The 17634-nt window shown below is 41.4% G+C and overlaps 1 pseudogene; it reads left to right on the plus strand.

The window, feature by feature from the left end:
• The first annotated feature begins 689 nt into the window (after window positions 1-689).
• On the plus strand, window positions 690-16989 carry LOC102900245 (annotated as a pseudogene).
• Window positions 16990-17634: the final 645 nt, after the last annotated feature.

The raw sequence follows: 17634 nt of genomic DNA on the forward strand, positions 1-17634 counted from the left end.
AATGCTCAACATCATTCATCATCAGGGAAAAATACAAATCAAAACCACAATGAGATACCACCTCACACCTGTCAGAATGGCTAACATTAACAACTCAGGCAACAACAAATGTTGGCGAGGATGTGGAGAAAGAGGATCTCTTTTGCACTGCTGGTGGGAATGCAAACTGGTGCAGCCAGTCTGGAAAACAATATGGATGTTCCTCAAAAAAGTAAAAATAGAACTACCCTACAACCCAGCAATTGCACTACTAGGTATTTATCCAAGGGATACAAGTATGTTGTTTTGAAGCGGCACATGTACCCCAATGTTTATAGCAGTGCTATTGACAATAGCCAAAGTATGGAAAGGGCCCAAACGTCCATCGATGAATGAATGGATAAATGTGTGGTGTATATATATATATATATATATATATATATATACAATGCAGTATTACTGGGCAATCAAAAGGAATGAAATCTTGCCATTTGCAACTACGTGGATATAACTAGAGGGTACTATGCTAAGCGAAATTAGTTAGTCAGAGAAAAACAAATATCATATCACTTCACTCAGTTGAGGACTTTAAGACACAGAAAAGATAAACACAAGGGAAGGAAGCAAAAATAATGTAAAAACGGGGAGGGAGACAAAACATAAGAGACTCTTAAATATGGAGAACAGAGGGTTACTGGAGGCGCTGTGGGATGGCGGATGAGCTAAATGGGTAAGGGGCATTAAGGAATCTACTCCTAAAATCATTGTTGCACTATATGCTAACTAATTTGGATGTAAATTTAAAAAATAAAATTTAAATTAAAAAAAAAAGAAGGGGCGCCTGGGTGGCTCAGTCGGTTGAGCCTCCGACTTCAGCTCAGGTCACGATCTCGCGGTCTGTGAGTTCGAGCCCCGCGTCGGGCTCTGGGCTGATGGCTCAGAGCCTGGAGCCTGCCTCCGATTCCGTGTCTCCCCCTCTCTCTGCCCCTCCCCCATTCGTACTCTCTCTCTGTCTCAAAAATAAATAAACGTTAAAAAAAATTTTTTAAATTTAAATTAAAAAAAAAAAAAAGAAATAACAAATAAAACAATGAGGCTGGGGCACCAGGGTGGCTCAGTCAGTTAAGCATCCAACGTTTGATTTTGGCTCAAGTCATGATCTCATGTGGGATTGAACCCTGCACTGCTGTCAGCACACAGCCTGCTTGAAGTTCTCTCTCCCAATCTCTGCCTCTACCCCAATCAGACTCTCTCTCAAAATAAATAAACATTTTTTTTAATGAAGCTTATACTTAGAGAGATAAAATCAAAATAAAAATAGTGACCTAGATCAGATCTGATAAGGTCTTCCATTAGGCAACAAAAAACAATTAAGACATTAGATAGATAACAGAAAACAGTGAAGATATTAGAAAGATAGGTGGTTAGATATACAGGCACCAAAAGACAAGTGCAGCTGCCCAGATAAATCTATATAATAAGAGTTACCGGTAAAGAGAAGGGGTGGGGAGAAAAGGAAATAATAATATATTTCCTATAATACAAAAGGATGGATATTTCTAAGTATGATGAAATGGGATCAATAAGGAAAATCTATACCTTAAGAAATCAGACATTTAAATGTGATGATAAAATAAAAGAATACCTCAAACTGTTTGCCACACTAAGAACAAATTTGAAAACACTTTTAAAAGAAATACTCAGAAACAACAAAAAAAAAAGAAAGAAAGAAAGAAAGAGAGAAAGGCTGACTCAGGATTTTCAAGATGATGGAAGAGTAAGAGGACCCTAGGCTCCTAGACAACTACATAACTATCAAATCATCCTAAATCCCCCAGAAATCCACTTGAAGACTGACAGAACAAACTCCACAACTGAAGGGAAAGAAGAGGCCACGTCAAAGAAGATAGGAGGTCCAGAGACATGGTTTAGGGGAGAAATGGATTGTGGGTGCTGTGGAGGAGAGGGAGCCATGGTCGCGGAGAAGGGTGAGACAGAGAGAGAGGAGCACACAGAGGAAAACAAGAACTTTTCCCCAAAGTCACTGGCTTAGAAAACAAGGGGTTGAATTGCGAGTTCTTGCAACCACCAGGGCTCAAACACTGGAGTTTTAAAGGTCTGTGGACTTGCCTGGGATAGAGCCAGGAAGGCACTACCCTACTCCTGGAGAGAAGGCAGGCAAACAACCTGGGAGCAGATAGCATAGAAATAGTGATCTGACAAATGCCTGGGGCATACAGCCGGGGGGGGGGGGGGGGGGCGGGTAGGGAGCATTATTCACTCTTCTTGAAGCATGTCCCTGAGAGGCAGGTTTATGGAGATGCCTCTCTAAGGACAAAGGATTGGCTGGCACCATTTCCCTCCCCCACCCTTTAGCATAAACACAGAGTCACCTGAGGGAAGCAGCTCAGCCTGGACACTGGCTACCTAACTTGCTTACACCAAGCTCCACCGCCTGTACTCTGGTGGGACTGCCCTTCTCACTCAATCTTGCCTCAGCCCTAGTACAGAGGGCTCTCTCCCAAAAGACCAGCACATATCCCTGCACATGCCATGTTTCGCAACCAGAGAGTTCTGCAGGGCCTCAGTTCTGGTACAGTTGGTGTCAGTCCTCATTACACAAGAAGAGCAGAATACACCTAGTTAGAACTCACTACATTCAGGCCAGGGACCAAACACTGCCCATAGCAGGCATGGAGAGCCTCTGTAGATAACCAGCCTGAAGGATAGAGCAGCCAAACACAACAGCAGAGCAATGCACCACACACTGGAGATACTCCCTAAAGCACCAGACCCTGAGCACTACATTAACTCTTCTTCATAAAGCCATTACTTTCGGGAGCAGGAGACCTAACTGGCTTTTCTCACATACAAAAGAAGGCAGAGTCTTAGACAAAATTCCAAGATGGAGGAAATTATCCCAGGTCAAAGAACAAGATAAGGCCATGGCCAGAAGGTTGATGGAGAACTTAAAGCAATTATCATAAGGATACTCACCAAGCTTGAGAAAAGAATAGAAGACATCAGTGACATAAAAGAGGTAAAAAAAGAATCAGAGAAGAAGAATGCAATCTATGAGATTGGAAATAGGCTTGATGCAATGAACAACAGATTGGAAGAAGGAGAGGAATGAACTAGTGACCTAGAAGACAAAATAATGGAATACAAGGAAGCTGAATCAAAGACAGAAAGAAGAATTATGCAACACAAGAATAGAATTAGGGAACTCACTGACTCCGTCAAACGTAATAACATTAGTATTATAGTCCCAGAAGAAAGGAGAGAAAAGGGGACAGAAAATTTATTTGAAGAAATAACAGCAGAAAACTTCCCTAAACTGGGGGAGGAAGCAGACATCCAGATCCAAGAGGCACAGAGAACTCCCATCAAAATCAACAAAGTAGGCCAACATCAAGAAATACTGTAATTACATTTGCAAAATATAGTGATAAAGAAAAAAATCTTAAAAGCAGCAAGACAGAAGAAGTCATTAACTTATCAGGGAAAATCCGTAAGGCTAGCTGGAGATTTCTCAACAGAAACTTGGCAAGCTAGAAGGGAGTGGCATGATATATTCAAAGTGCTGAATGAGAAAAAACTGCAGCCAAGAATATGCAATCAAGCAAGGCTATCATTCAGAATAGAAGGAGAGATAAAGAGTTTCCCAGACAAACAAAAACTAAAGGACTTCATGACCACTAAACCAGCCCTGCAATAGTAAAGGGTACTTTTTGAGTGCAAAGGAGAGACCAAAAGCAACAAAGAAAAGAAAGGATCAGAGAAAATCTCCAGAAACAATGGAAAAACAAGTAATAAAATAGCAATAAATACATACTTTATATTTATTACTTTGAATGTAATGGACTAAATGCTCCAATCAAAAGAGAGTGGGTGTCAGGGCACCTAGGTGGGTAAGTCAGTTGAGCATCCAATTCTTTATTTCAGCTCAGGTCATGATCTCATGGTCTGTGAGACTGAGTCCTGCATCAGGCTCTGGGATGACAGCGTAGAGCCTGCTTGGGACTCTCTCTCTGCCTCTCTCTCTGCCCTTCCCCCACCTCTCTCAAAATAAATAAATAAATAAATTTTAAATGAATAAATAAAACATGCTACTAAACTATAAATGGATCAACCAGGAAATCAAAGAGGAAATAAAAAGAATACATGGAAACATATGAAAATGAAAACACAATAGTCCAAACCTTTGGGATGCAGCAAAAGTGATCCTAAGAGGGAAGTATATAACAATACAGTCCTACCTCAAGAAGCAAGAAAAATCTCAAATACACAACCTAACCTTACACCTAAAGGAGGCAGAAAATGAACAAATTAAGCCTTAAGCCAGCATAAAGATGGAAATATTCAAAATTAGAGCAGAAATAAATTATATAGAAACTAAAGAACAATAGAACAGATCAATGAAACCAGGACCTGGTTCTTTGAAAAAAATAATAAAACTGACAAAACTCTAGCCAGACTCATCTAAAAGAATAGAGAAAAGACCCAAATAAATAAAATCACAAATGAGACAGGAGAAATCACAACCAACAACACAGAAATACAAACAATTATAAGACAATATTACGAAAAAAGATATGTTAACAAATTGAACAACCTGGAAAAAAATGGACAAATTCCTAGAACCATATAAAAAAAGCTGAAAAGGGAAGAAACAGAAAATTTGAACAGACCAATAACCAGGAAAGAAATTGAATCAGTAATCAAAAAAAACCTGACAAACAAAAGTCCAAGGCCAGATGGTTTCACTGGTGAATTCTACCAAACATTTATTTTTTTTTTTCAACGTTTATTTATTTTTGGGACAGACAGAGACAGAGCATGAACGGGTGAGGGGCAGAGAGAGAGGGAGACACAGAATCGGAAACAGGCTCCAGGCTCCGAGCCATCAGCCCAGAGCCCGACGCGGGGCTCGAACTCACGGACCGCGAGATCGCGACCTGGCTGAAGTCAGACGCTTAACCTACTGCGCCACCCAGGCGCCCCTCTACCAAACATTTAAAGAAAAGTTAATACCTATTCTTCTCAAACTATTCCAAAAAATGCAAGAGGAAGGAAAAGTTTCAAAATCATTCTATGAGGCCAGCATTACCCTGATTCCAAAACCTGATAAAGACACCACAAGAAAGGAAAACTACAGGACAATATCTCTGATAAACACAGATGCAAAAAATCCTCAACAAAATACTAGCAAACCTAATGCAACAATACATTAAATATATCATTCAGGGCGCCTGAGAGGCTGGATCAGTTGAATGTCTGACTCTTGTTTTCAGTTCAGGTCATGATCTCATGATTTGTGAGATCAAGCCCCACATCTGGCTCTGTGCTGACACAGCAGAGCCTACTTGGGATTCTCTCTCCCCCTCTCTCTATTCCTCTCCCATGCTCACACATGTGTGCACTATTTCTCTTTCTTTCCCTCTCTCTCTCTCTCCCTCTCTCAAAATAAATAAATAAACATGAAAATATTTTTAAATAATTTTTTTTAAAAAAATCATTCACTACAATCAAGCGGGATTTATTCCTGGGTTGCACATGTGGTTCAATACTTGTCAATCAGGGATTCCTGGGTGGCTCAGTCAGTTAAGCGTCTGACTTCAGCTCAGGTCATGATCTTACAGCTCATGAGTTCAAGTCCTGCATCAGGCTCTGTGCTGACAGCTCAAAAGTCTGGAGCCTGCTTTGGATTCTGTCTCTCCCTCTCTCTCTGCCCTTCCCCTACTCGCTCTCTGTCTCTCCTTCAAAAATAAATAAACATTAACAAAAAATTTTAGGGGCACCTGGGTGGCTCAGTCGGTTAAGCATCCGACTTCGGCTCAGGTCATGATCTCACAGTCCGTGAGTTCAAGCCCCACGTCGGGCTCTGTGCTGACAGCTTGGAGCCTGGAGCCTGTTTCGGATTCTGTGTCTCCCTCTCTCTCTGCCCCTCCCCCTTCATGCTCTGTCTCTCTCTGTCTCAAAAATAAATAAGCATTAAAAAAAATTTTTTAATTTTTTTGAAAAACATTTGTATGGCACAAAAACAGACACATAGACCAATGGAATAGAATAGAAACCCCAGAACTAGACCCACAAACGTATGGCCAACTAATCTTTGACAAAGCAGGAAAGAATATCCAATGGAAAAAAGACAGTCTCTTTAACAAATGGTGCTGGGAGAACTGGACAGCAACATGCAGAAGGTTGAAACTAGACCACTTTCTCACACCATTCACAAAAGTAAACTCAAAATGGATAAAGGACCCGAATGTGAGACAGGAAACCATCAAAACCCTAGAAGAGAAAGCAGGAAAAGACCTCTCTGACCTCAGCCGTAGCAATTTCTTACTTGACACATCCCCAAAGGCAAGGGAATTAAAAGCAAAAATGAACTACTGGGTCTTTATGAAGATAAAAAGCTTCTGCACAGCAAAGGAAACAACCAACAAAACTAAAAGGCAACCAATGAAATGGGAAAAGATATTTGCAAATTACATATCGGACAAAGGGCTAGTATCCAAAATCTATAAAGAGCTCACCAAACTCCACACCTGAAAAACAAATAACCCAGTGAAGAAATGGGCAGAAAACATGAATACACACTTCTCTAAAGAAGACATCCGGATGGCCAACAGGCACATGAAAAGATGCTCAACGTCGCTCCTCATTAGGGAAATACAAATCAAAACCACACTCAGATATCACCTCACTCCAGTCAGAGTGGCCAAAATGAACAAATCAGGAGACTATAGATGCTGGAGAGGATGTGGAGAAACGGGAACCCTCTTGCACTGTTGGTGGGAATGCAAATTGGTGCAGCCACTCTGGAAAACAGTGTGGAGGTTCCTCAAAAAATTAAAAATAGACCTACCCTATGACCCAGCAATAGCACTGCTAGGAATTTACCCAAGGGATACAGTACTAATGCATAGGGGCACTTGTACCCCAATGTTTATAGCAGCATTCTCAACAATAGCCAAATTATGGAAAGAGCCTAAATGCCCATCAACTGATGAATGGATAAAGAAATTGTGGTTTATATACACAATGGAGTACTACGTAGCAATGAGAAAGAATGAAATATGGCCCTTTGGCAAGGGAATTAAAAGCAAAAGTGAATTACTGGGACCTTATGAAGATAAAAAGCTTCTGCACAGCAAAGGAAACAACCAACAAAACTAAAAGGCAACCAACGGAATGGGAAAAGATATTTGCAAATTACATACTGGACAAAGGGCTAGTATCCAAAATCTATAAAGAGCTCACCAAACTCCACACCTGAAAAACAAATAACCCAGTGAAGAAATGGGCAGAAAACATGAATACACACTTCTCTAAAGAAGACATCCGGATGGCTAACAGGCACATGAAAAGATGCTCAACGTCGCTCCTTATCAGGGAAATACAAATCAAAACCACACTCAGATATCACCTCACGCCAGTCAGAGTGGCCAAAATGAACAAATCAGGAGACTATAGATGCTGGAGAGGATGTGGAGAAACGGGAACCCTCTTGCACTGTTGGTGGGAATGCAAATTGATGCAGCCGCTCTGGAAAGCAGTGTGGAGGTTCCTCAGAAAATTAAAAATAGACCTACCCTATGACCCAGCAATAGCACTGCTAGGAATTTATCCAAGGGATACAGGAGTACTGATGCATAGGGGCACTTGTACCCCAATGTTTATAGCAGCACTCTCAACAATAGCCAAATTATGGAAAGAGCCTAAATGTCCATCAACTGATGAATGGATAAAGAAATTGTGGCTTATATACACAATGGAATACTACATGGCAATGAGAAAAAATGAAATATGGCCTTTTGTAGCAATGTGGATGGAACTGAAGAGTGTGATGCTAAGTGAAATAAGCCATACAAAGACAGATACCATATGGTTTCACTCTTATGTGGATCCTGAGAAACTTAACAGAAACCCATGGGGGAGGGGAAGGAAAAAAAAAAAAAGAGGTTAGAGTGGGAGAGAGCCAAAACATAAGAGACTGTTAAAAACTGAGAACTGAGGGTTGATGGGGGGTGGGAGGGAGGGGAGGGTGGGTGATGGGTATTGAGGAGGGCACCCTTTGGGATGAGCACTGGGTGTTGTATGGAAACCAATTTGACAATAAATTTCACATATTAAAAAAAATAAAAATAAATAAAAATAAATTAAAAAAAGAAATATGGCCCTTTGTAGCAACGTGGATGGAACTGAAGAATGTGATGCTAAGTGAAATAAGCCATACAGAGAAAGACAGATATCATATGTTTTCACTCTTATGTGTATCCTGAGAAACTTAACAGAAACCCATGGGAGAGGGGAAGGAAAAAAAAAAAAAAAGAGGTTAGAGTGGAAGAGAGCCAAAGCATAAGAGACTCTTAAAAACTGAGAACAAACTGAGGGTTGATGGGGGTGGGTGGGCGGGGAGGGTGGGTAATGGGTATTGAGGAGGGCACCTTTTGGGATGAGCACTGGGTGTTGAATGGAAACCAATTTGACAATAAACTTCACATATTGAAAAAAAATAAAAAGATAAACAAAATACTTTTCACATGCTAAAAAAAATTAAAATAAATTAAAAAAATAAAAAATAAAAACATTTGTAAATCTATCAATGTGATACATCACATTAGTATAAGAAAGGTTGAAAACTATATAATCCTCTCAATAGATGCAGAAAAAGCATTTGACAAAGTACAACATCCATTCATGGTTAAAAAAACCCTCAACAAAGTAGGATTTAGAGGAAACATACCTCAACATAATAAACACCTTATAGGAAAAACACACAGTCAACATCATCCTAAATGTGGAAAAACTGAGAGCTTTTCTCCTAAGGTCAGGAACAAGACAAGAATGTCCACTCTCAACACTTGTATCCAACATAGTACTGGAAGCCACAGCCATAGCAATAAGACAACAAAAACTAATAAAGGTATCCAAATCAGCAAAGAAGAAGTATTGACAGATAACATGATACTATCTATAGAAAACCCTAAAGAATCCACCAAAAAACTGCTGGAACTCATAAATGAATTGGGCAAAGTCATAAGATACAAAATCAACATACAGAAATCTGTTGCACTTTCATACACCAATAATAAAGTGGCAGAACAAGAAATCAAGGTATCAATCCCACTTACAATTGCAACAAAAATAAGATACCTAGCAATAAACCTAATGAAAGAGGTTAAAGACCTGTACTCTGAAAACTATAAAACATGGATGAAAGATTGAAGATGACACAAAGAAATGGAAAGACATTCCATGCTCATGGATTGGAAGAACAAATATTGTTAAAATGTCTATACTACCCAAAGCAATCTATACATTGAATGCAATCTCTATAAAAATACCAGAAGTATTTTTCTCAGAGGTAGAACAAACAATCCTAAAATTTGTATGGAATCACAAAAGACCCCAAAGAGCCAAACCACACTTAGAAAAACACAGATGGAGGCATAACAATTCTGGACTTCAAGTTATATTACAAACCTATCATAATTGGGGTACCTGGATGGCTCAGTCAGTTAAGTGTCTGACTCTTGATTTCAGCTCAGGTCATGATCTCACAGTTCATGGGTTTGGGCCCCACGTTGGGCTCTGTGCTGACAGTGTGGAGCCTGCTTGGGATTCTCTGTCTCCTGATCTCTCTCTCTGACCCTCCCACACCCGCATGCACAATCTTTCTCAAAAATAAATAAACTTTAAAAATAAAAAGAATGAAACAAAGCTGTCATAATCAAAACAGTATGGCACTGGCACAAAATAGGAACAATAGATCAATACAACAGAATAGAAAACCCAGAAATAAACCCACAACTCTATGGTCAATTAATCTTTGACAAAGCAGGAAAGAATATCCAATGGGGGAAAATGTCTCTTCAACAAATGGTATTGGGAAAACTGGACAGCAACAGGCAAAAAAATTAAAATGGACCACTTTCTTACACCATACACAAAAATAATTTCAAAATGGATTAAAGACCTAAATGTGAAACATGAAACCATAAAAATTCTAGAAGAAAACACAGCAGTAATTTCTTTGACATAGGCCATAACAACTTCTTTCTAGAAATGTGTGTAATTTTTTTAGCAACTGTACTTCAATAAGGCTTTTTTAAGCTTCAAATTAAATGAAAAGTTTAAATTTCATGGAAGGATTAAATAATTTTAAAATGAAATAAACATAATCCATCAATACAATTTACTATATCAACAAAAAAATGTTTAAAATATATGATTATCTCAGTATACGCAGAAAATGCATAGTTAAAATTCAACATACATTCATGATTTTTTTAACTCCTAGAAAATTAGAAAGAGAAGTAAATTTTTCAACTTAATATAAGGCCTCCATGAAAAAACAACAACTAACATTAATCTTAATGGGAAAAACTGAATGTCTTTCACCTAAGATTGGGAACAAGTCAATGTCCACTGTCACTACTCATATTCAACACTGTTATAGAAGTCCACTTATAAAAGTGGAATAAGACATGAAAAAATATTGGAAAGAAAGAAATAAAACTGTCTTATTTCTAGACTGCATGATCATCAACACAAAATTCCAAAGATTCTACAAAGGCTACTGGAACTAATAAGTGAATTTAGCAAGATCACAAAGTGCAAGTAAACATATAAAAATCAACTATATTTCCATAAATTAACAATGAGCAATTACTGGAGTTTACAAGAAAGAGTACCAGAGACAAGACAGCTGTGTAAGTTCTCTGGAGATCTGCATACGGTTCCCTTGAGTCATCACTGAGTACTAATCAGCAAATGTGTATAATTTGAAACTACCCAAGGTTTGATCTAGGCTTCTCTGGCTTCTTTCTGTATGAACCAAGAAGACATCTAGCTAACCCCCAAAACAAAGATCCCTGAAGCCATCTCCCTAAGGCAGCCATCTCCCTTTTTGTAGCTACAGAGACTTATTAATGAATTCCCATGCCTTCCTTGAGGGCACTTCCATTAGTTCCCTAGAAGCTAGACACAGCTTCAGGGTGAGCAGGCAAAAAGGAAACTGGAATTTCAGATGGAATCATGAAGGGTATAGAAAAGGTGAACAGAAACCTGTTCACAATATTCTAGAATATGAGAAATATAGGGAAGCTTCTCAAAGCTTGAAAACAACGAAATTAAGACAAATCGAAAGACATCTAATATATAGACACATATTCATGATCTTAACAGTTAGAAATTGTTGGTAAAAACTGAAAAACTAAACCCAAAATCTATAAAGAACTTACCAAACTCAACACCCAAAACACAAGAAATGGGCAGAGGACATGAATAGACACTTTTCCAAAGAAGACATCCAGATGGCCAACAGACAAATGAAAAGCTGCTCAACATGACTCATCATCAGGGAAATACAAATCAAAACCACACTGAGATACCACTTTACACCAGTCAGAGTGGCTAAAATTAACAATTCAGGAAACAACAGATGCTGGTGAGGATGTGGAGAAACAGGAACCCTCCTGCACTGTTGGTGAAAATGCAAATTGGTGCAGCCACTCTGGAAAACAGTATGAAGGTTTCTCAAAAAATTAAAAATAAAATTATCCTACAAATGAGCAACTGCACTTCTAGGAATTTATTCAAAGGACACAAGAGTGCTGATTCATAGGAGCACTTGTACCCCAATGTTTACAGCAGCACTTTCAACAACAGCCAAATTATGGGAAGAGACCAAATGTCCATCAACTGATGAATGGATAAAGAAGATGTGGTTTTACATACAATGGAATACTACTGGGCAATGAGAAAGAATGAAATCCTGCCATTTGCAACAACGTGGATGGCACTGGAGTGTATTATGCTAAGTGAAATAAGTCAGTCACAGAAAGACAGATATCATATGTTTTCACTCATAGGTGGAACTTGAGAAACTTAACAGAAGACCATGGGAGAAGGGAAGGAGAAAAAATAGTTTCAAATAGAGAGGGAGGCAAACCATACAAGACTCTTAAATACAGAGAACAGACTGAGGGTTGATGGGGGGTGGGAGGCAAGGGAAGGGGAAAATGGGTGATGGGCATGGAGGAGGGCACTTGTTGGGATGAGCACTGGGTATTGTATGTAATCAATGAATCATGGGAATCTACCCTCAAAACCATATATATACATTGTATGTTATGTATGTATATATACAATGTATGTATATATACATTGTATGTTAGCTAACTTGACAATAACTTATATTTAAAAATAATAATAAAATAAATCCTCACAAAAATTCAGTAAAAAAAAAAACTGAAAAACTAAGATTTCAGGAGAGGGAAAAGAATTGTCCAAGGTCTCAGTGTTAATAACAGAACTAGACTAGATTCAAAGTCTTCTGATGTCTGATACAGAGGCATACCATGTCCACATCATGAAAAAGTACCCTTATTTAATGCCATGTCTGAGCATAATATTTGAGCAATACAATTTAAAATAAAATGAATATTGTGATCAGGCTGGACATATATGGCTATGCTTCAGGGCTAGCCAAAATTATAAGGATGACAAACTTGTCTGATACCTTTTGACCTACTTATCAGTTCTCAAAAAAAATTTATGAACAGAGAAAACAGACTCTTAACTATAGAGAACAGAGGGTTATCGGGGGGGGGGGGGAGATGGTGAAATAGCCGATGGGAATTAAAAGTACACTTATAATGATAAGCATGGAAAACTGTACAGGACTGTTGAATCACTATATTGAACACCTGAAATGAATATAACGCTGTATGTTAACTATACTGGAATTAAAATTTTAAGCTAAATTAAAAAAAACTACTAACAGTTATTACCAACTACATTATCAACAACTGATAGGGACACATATTCATTAGGAAGCAAGCTCTTAGGTAAGTATTTTGTCATCTTCTCGGGGGATTTTTGACAAATTGTCCTGCTTACAATTTGTGGCCAGAACAACTATATCCTGAGTAAATTAGTGAATTCTGATTACAAATTCCCCTGAGTACCACTTGGTTTTTTCCCAGCACTGATCCCCTGAGTCTGCAATAGAAGAGTCTATAAAGCAAATGTCTCTTTTCATTAAATGGAACCTGTTCAGAGCCTCTCACATGACCTAAAACTTCAGAACCTTAGATTCCAGAAGGAACCATGGACCATAGCACAAGGGGGAAGCTTCCAGCCCCACCTCAGACTTTCCCTGACCCTTCTGCTGCATGATTTGGATGTTGACTAAGTAACAGAATTTTGTCTTTGGATAGCTATTTTTTAGGATTGTTGCTGCTGTAAGGGAAGAAAAGGCTAGATACAAAAGAAGAATGGGTCAAGAAAAGATTTCTATGGAAATGTAATCCTGTGACTATTTATACAGAGTTGCCTCCACATTTCGCTGCAAGTCTGAGCTCTTTTCATGAAACCACAGAGGACTTGCCAGACTGTACACTCCCTGCTCCCTCTTTGGGGGATCCTCAGAGGCCTGACAAGCTTGTGTTGTCCCTGGGCTGGTGAGTTCCTGAGGCCCCTTCTCAGATAACCAGTCACTGTGCAGAAAAGGAGGGAGCCACAGAGCATAGTTTCCCTTGTCAGAGCCCCGAAATGACCCAAGACCAAGGTTTCTGAATTACTAGGCAAATTGGCTACTGCTCCTATGAGCTTTCTTGTGCTCATTCTCAGAAAACAACAGGTTCAGAAACTTAAAAATTAAAAAAAAATTAAAAAAATAAAGCTAGAGGATAGTCCTCTACAGAAAGAAAATGAGCCTCTTTGCAAACACTGGCTGCCTGTGGGAGAGGAGATAGGCAACAGGTCCCTAGGCAAAAATTTTCTAAACTTTTCTAATCATATATCCCATCAGTGAAAACTTTTAAATGAAGCTGAGGAAGTATCACCAATATATGTGTATGTTAATTATTTTTTAAATTATTTATATATACAGATACATAAGTGTATAGTTTATGTTTTAAAACATAGACAGAACTTTTTTTTTTCATGAAGTATAGTTGCCTGACAATGTTATATTAGTCTCGAGTAAGACCTGAAACCATAAAACTCCTAAAAGAAAACATAGGTGGTAACCTCTTAGACATTGGTCTTAACAACGTTTTTCTGGAGAAACAGACTTTTTTAATGAGCTAAAAATAAATTCCATAGTTTAGCAACTTTAAGATATACATTTCAACATCTCTAAAACTAGAAAGCATCTCATGATCAATGGCATTTTAGCATGGGGTCATTGTCTAGTCGGGGTAGCATCTTTCCTTCTTAATGGCACATAAAATAATAGTGTGTCTCACGCTAAATTGCACCTTAGATTTTATGAAATGGTGTAACTAGAAGGCTCTCATATCTACTGCAGTGAATCATCTGGCACACCCCACAATGTAGGTATCCCCCATATTTAAAGAGCAGTGAAAGGGACCAAGGGGGGGGGGGGTCTTGGGTCATTGGTCTCCAATTAAAAGGAGAGAAAATCCCTCATAAGAATTCCATAGATTTCTCCAAAGAAAAACTTCCTTTCTACTCAATAAAACAACACACATAAGAGCCTCAGAGAATCTGATCAAGGCAAGGAAACATTCAAGAAGCTTCCACTTATTTTTTAGGTTCTCACCATGGCCCTAGGCCAATAGTTAATATCTGTGAAATTTATCTTTCTTATCAAAAACTGGGTGCAATAAGCCTCACAGTATTTCATTTCTTGCCAGAACTGCCCTAGAAACCTTTATAGGTAACTATCATACCCCAGGGATCAGTATGAGAAAGGGGTCTGAGCACCTGATAGACATTTTTTCAAAGAAGACATACATATGCCAAACAAATACATGAAAAGATGCCAACATCACTAATCATCAAGTAAATGTAAATCAAAACCACAATGATATGCCATCTCACACCTGTCAGGATGTCTACTATCAAAAAGACAAGAGGTAACAAGTACTGGTGAGAATGTGGAGAAAAGAGAACCATTGTGCACTCTTGACAGAAATGTAAATTTGCACAGCCACTATGGAAAACAGTGTAGAGGTTCCTCAAGAAATTAAAAATAGAACTACCATATGATCCAGCAATCCCACTTCTGGGTATATATCCAAGGGAAACAAAATCATTATCTCAAAGAGATCCTTGCACTCCCATGTTCATTACAACATTATTCACAGTATTCAAGGTATGGAAACAACCTAGTTGGCCATCAATGGACGAATGGATAAAGAAAATGTAATATATATAATGGACTATTATTCGGCCTCAAAAAAGAAGGCAGTCCTGCCACTTGCAATGACATAGATGAACTTGGAGGCCATTATACTATGTGAAATGAGCCAGACAAAGACAAATACTGTATGGTATCTTTTATATGTAGGATCTAAATAAAAAGTCAAACTCAAGGAAACAGGGTAGAATGGTGGTTACCATGGGCTGGGTGGGGGTAAATAGGGAGAGGTTGGTAGAAGTGTACAAGCTTTCAGTTATAAGATGAATAAGGTCTGAAGACCTAATGTATAACATAGTGACTGTCCGTGTCCCTTCTGCTAGCAGCTCTTTTGGCCATCTTGGTGGTTCCTGGAGGGGCCGGCTGCCTCGCTCCTGGCCTTGCGAAACCGGCCCAGGCCCCGGGGGGGGGGGGGGGGGGGGGGGGGGGGGGGGGAGGCATCCTCTGGTACAGGAGGCTCCCGGAACCGGGCTGCACTTGCCAAAGCGCCGGCTCTGGCCCAGCTCCCTGCGTGGGAACTGGAAGGGGCCTCTGGGAGCAGACGAGCCCAGGCGCCGTAGGCTTAGCAGACGTGGCCGTGTACTTCTCGCTGTAGGAGTGGGGGTGTCTGCGGCCTGCTCAGAGGGCCTGTAGCTGGACGTGGTGCCGGATTCCTACAGTCATCTGGGCGCACTCGGTGAAGTCCCGCCTACTCGCCTGGGCCACCTCCCAGCCCACCCCGCCCACACTCGGGCTGGCACCCGCAGTGAGAGGCCCCAGGTCAGGAAGTCGGGACAGCAGGGCGCGGCCTCCGCATGGCGTTTGCGTTCTCCCAGGGTTCCGAGGCACTAAGCCAGCCCTCATCTGGGTGGAGGAAGGGGCCGACCTGTGGGGCCCTGATGCCCGGGGTCCGGAGGTGGAAGAGTGTCTGACAGAAACAGACTCAGATTCCAGAAAAGGACAGGAAAGGACAAAGAGAAAGGACTGAGGCACCGGAGGAGATCCTTTCTGTGGAAGCTCAGCCTCCTGGGCTGAAGGCTCTGAAACCCCCTTCTGCTGGGCTCCCTTAGAGCTTGGAGCGACCATCCAAGGCAACCCGCCGAGCTCACCCTCCACTCTGTGCCCACCCCGTCCCCAGAGCAGGCCAGCGTCACGGTTGCTACATGAGCGGAAGGAGTTTTGCCTGGCGTTCGGCCCTGGTGGCGCACCTGTGCACCCACACGGGCGAGAAGCCTTTCTGTAGCCCTGACTGTGGCAAGGGTTTTGGCCCTTTCTCCTCTCCGAGCAAGCACCGGGCCAGCTATGGCGAGAGCCGTCCTGCCGCTGCCTGGGCCGTGGCCGGACTTCCCCCAGCGCTCAGCCCTCACCACTCACCTACGGGTCCATGCTGACCAGAAGCCCTGCCGCCGTGATGACTGTGGCCGCTGCTTTAGCCGGAGCTCTGCCAGCTCCAAGCACCAGCGGGTCCACGGCAGCGAGACTCCCTTCCAGTGCGAGGACTGTGGCCGCGCCACTGCCCATGCGTCAGACCTTCGGCGTCACGTGCGCACGCACACCGGAGAGAAGCCCTACCCATGCCCAGACTGCGGGCGCTGCTTCTTCAGAGCTCAGAAATGGCAGCGCATCGGTGGACCCACAGCGGACCACCCCTACCTCTGTCCTCAACGTGGCAGGCGCTTTGGCCAGAAGTCAGCGTGGCCAAGCACCAGTGGGATCATAGGCCTGGTGCCGGGAGACAGAGAGGCCAGGGTGCCAGTGGGTTACCGGTGCCCCTGGCCCCTGGCCACGGGGACCTGGACCCACCTGTGGGCTTCCAACACTACCCAGAAATATACCAGGAGTGTGGGTGATGGTCTCAAAGGTTGCAAGCCCAAGGGTGGAGATCTAGACGTTGCCTGAGGCCCAGGCTGGGCTCAGGGGCCTGAACCTCTGTGGCGGCTCCAGGGAGGTCACAGAACTCTGGGCAAGAGATGGACCTGGGGGATGAGGACCATCTTACCTTGGGCCCTCACACGCTGGATCTGCTGACACCTTGCTCCCAACTGTCCCAGACTCTAGAATCCCCCTTTGCCGAATTAAGACGTGAGGTAAGCACCTTCACAAGACAACCCCTGTGGGGACGGAAAAGCTGTTTCTCAGCTTAGACAAGAGGACTGAAGTAGAAAAGAACTTTGTTTTATCCATTGTCCTTTTAGTGCAGAAATTGAAAACTGGTGGCCATGTACTGAATCTGGCTTGCAGCAACCTTTTAAACATTATTTTGGGCCCAACCAGCATTTTAAAATGTTACAAATTACTGGTTAAGATTTAAAAAGATATTTCTTTCACACATAGGTTTCTGGCCTCTTCAAAGGTCTGGCAACTTGATCTGAGCTGAGGGACAGCTGTTCAGCATGCCCACCACTCCATATCCGCTCCTGTCCAATGTCAGCTGGCACTTGTCATTGTCCATGTCTCTGGTAAAGCAGGCGCTCTCCATCTGGCATTTTCCCCTC

Source organism: Felis catus, chromosome B4 (genome assembly GCF_018350175.1).
Source record: "Felis catus isolate Fca126 chromosome B4, F.catus_Fca126_mat1.0, whole genome shotgun sequence".
Taxonomy (NCBI): Eukaryota; Metazoa; Chordata; class Mammalia; order Carnivora; family Felidae; genus Felis; species Felis catus.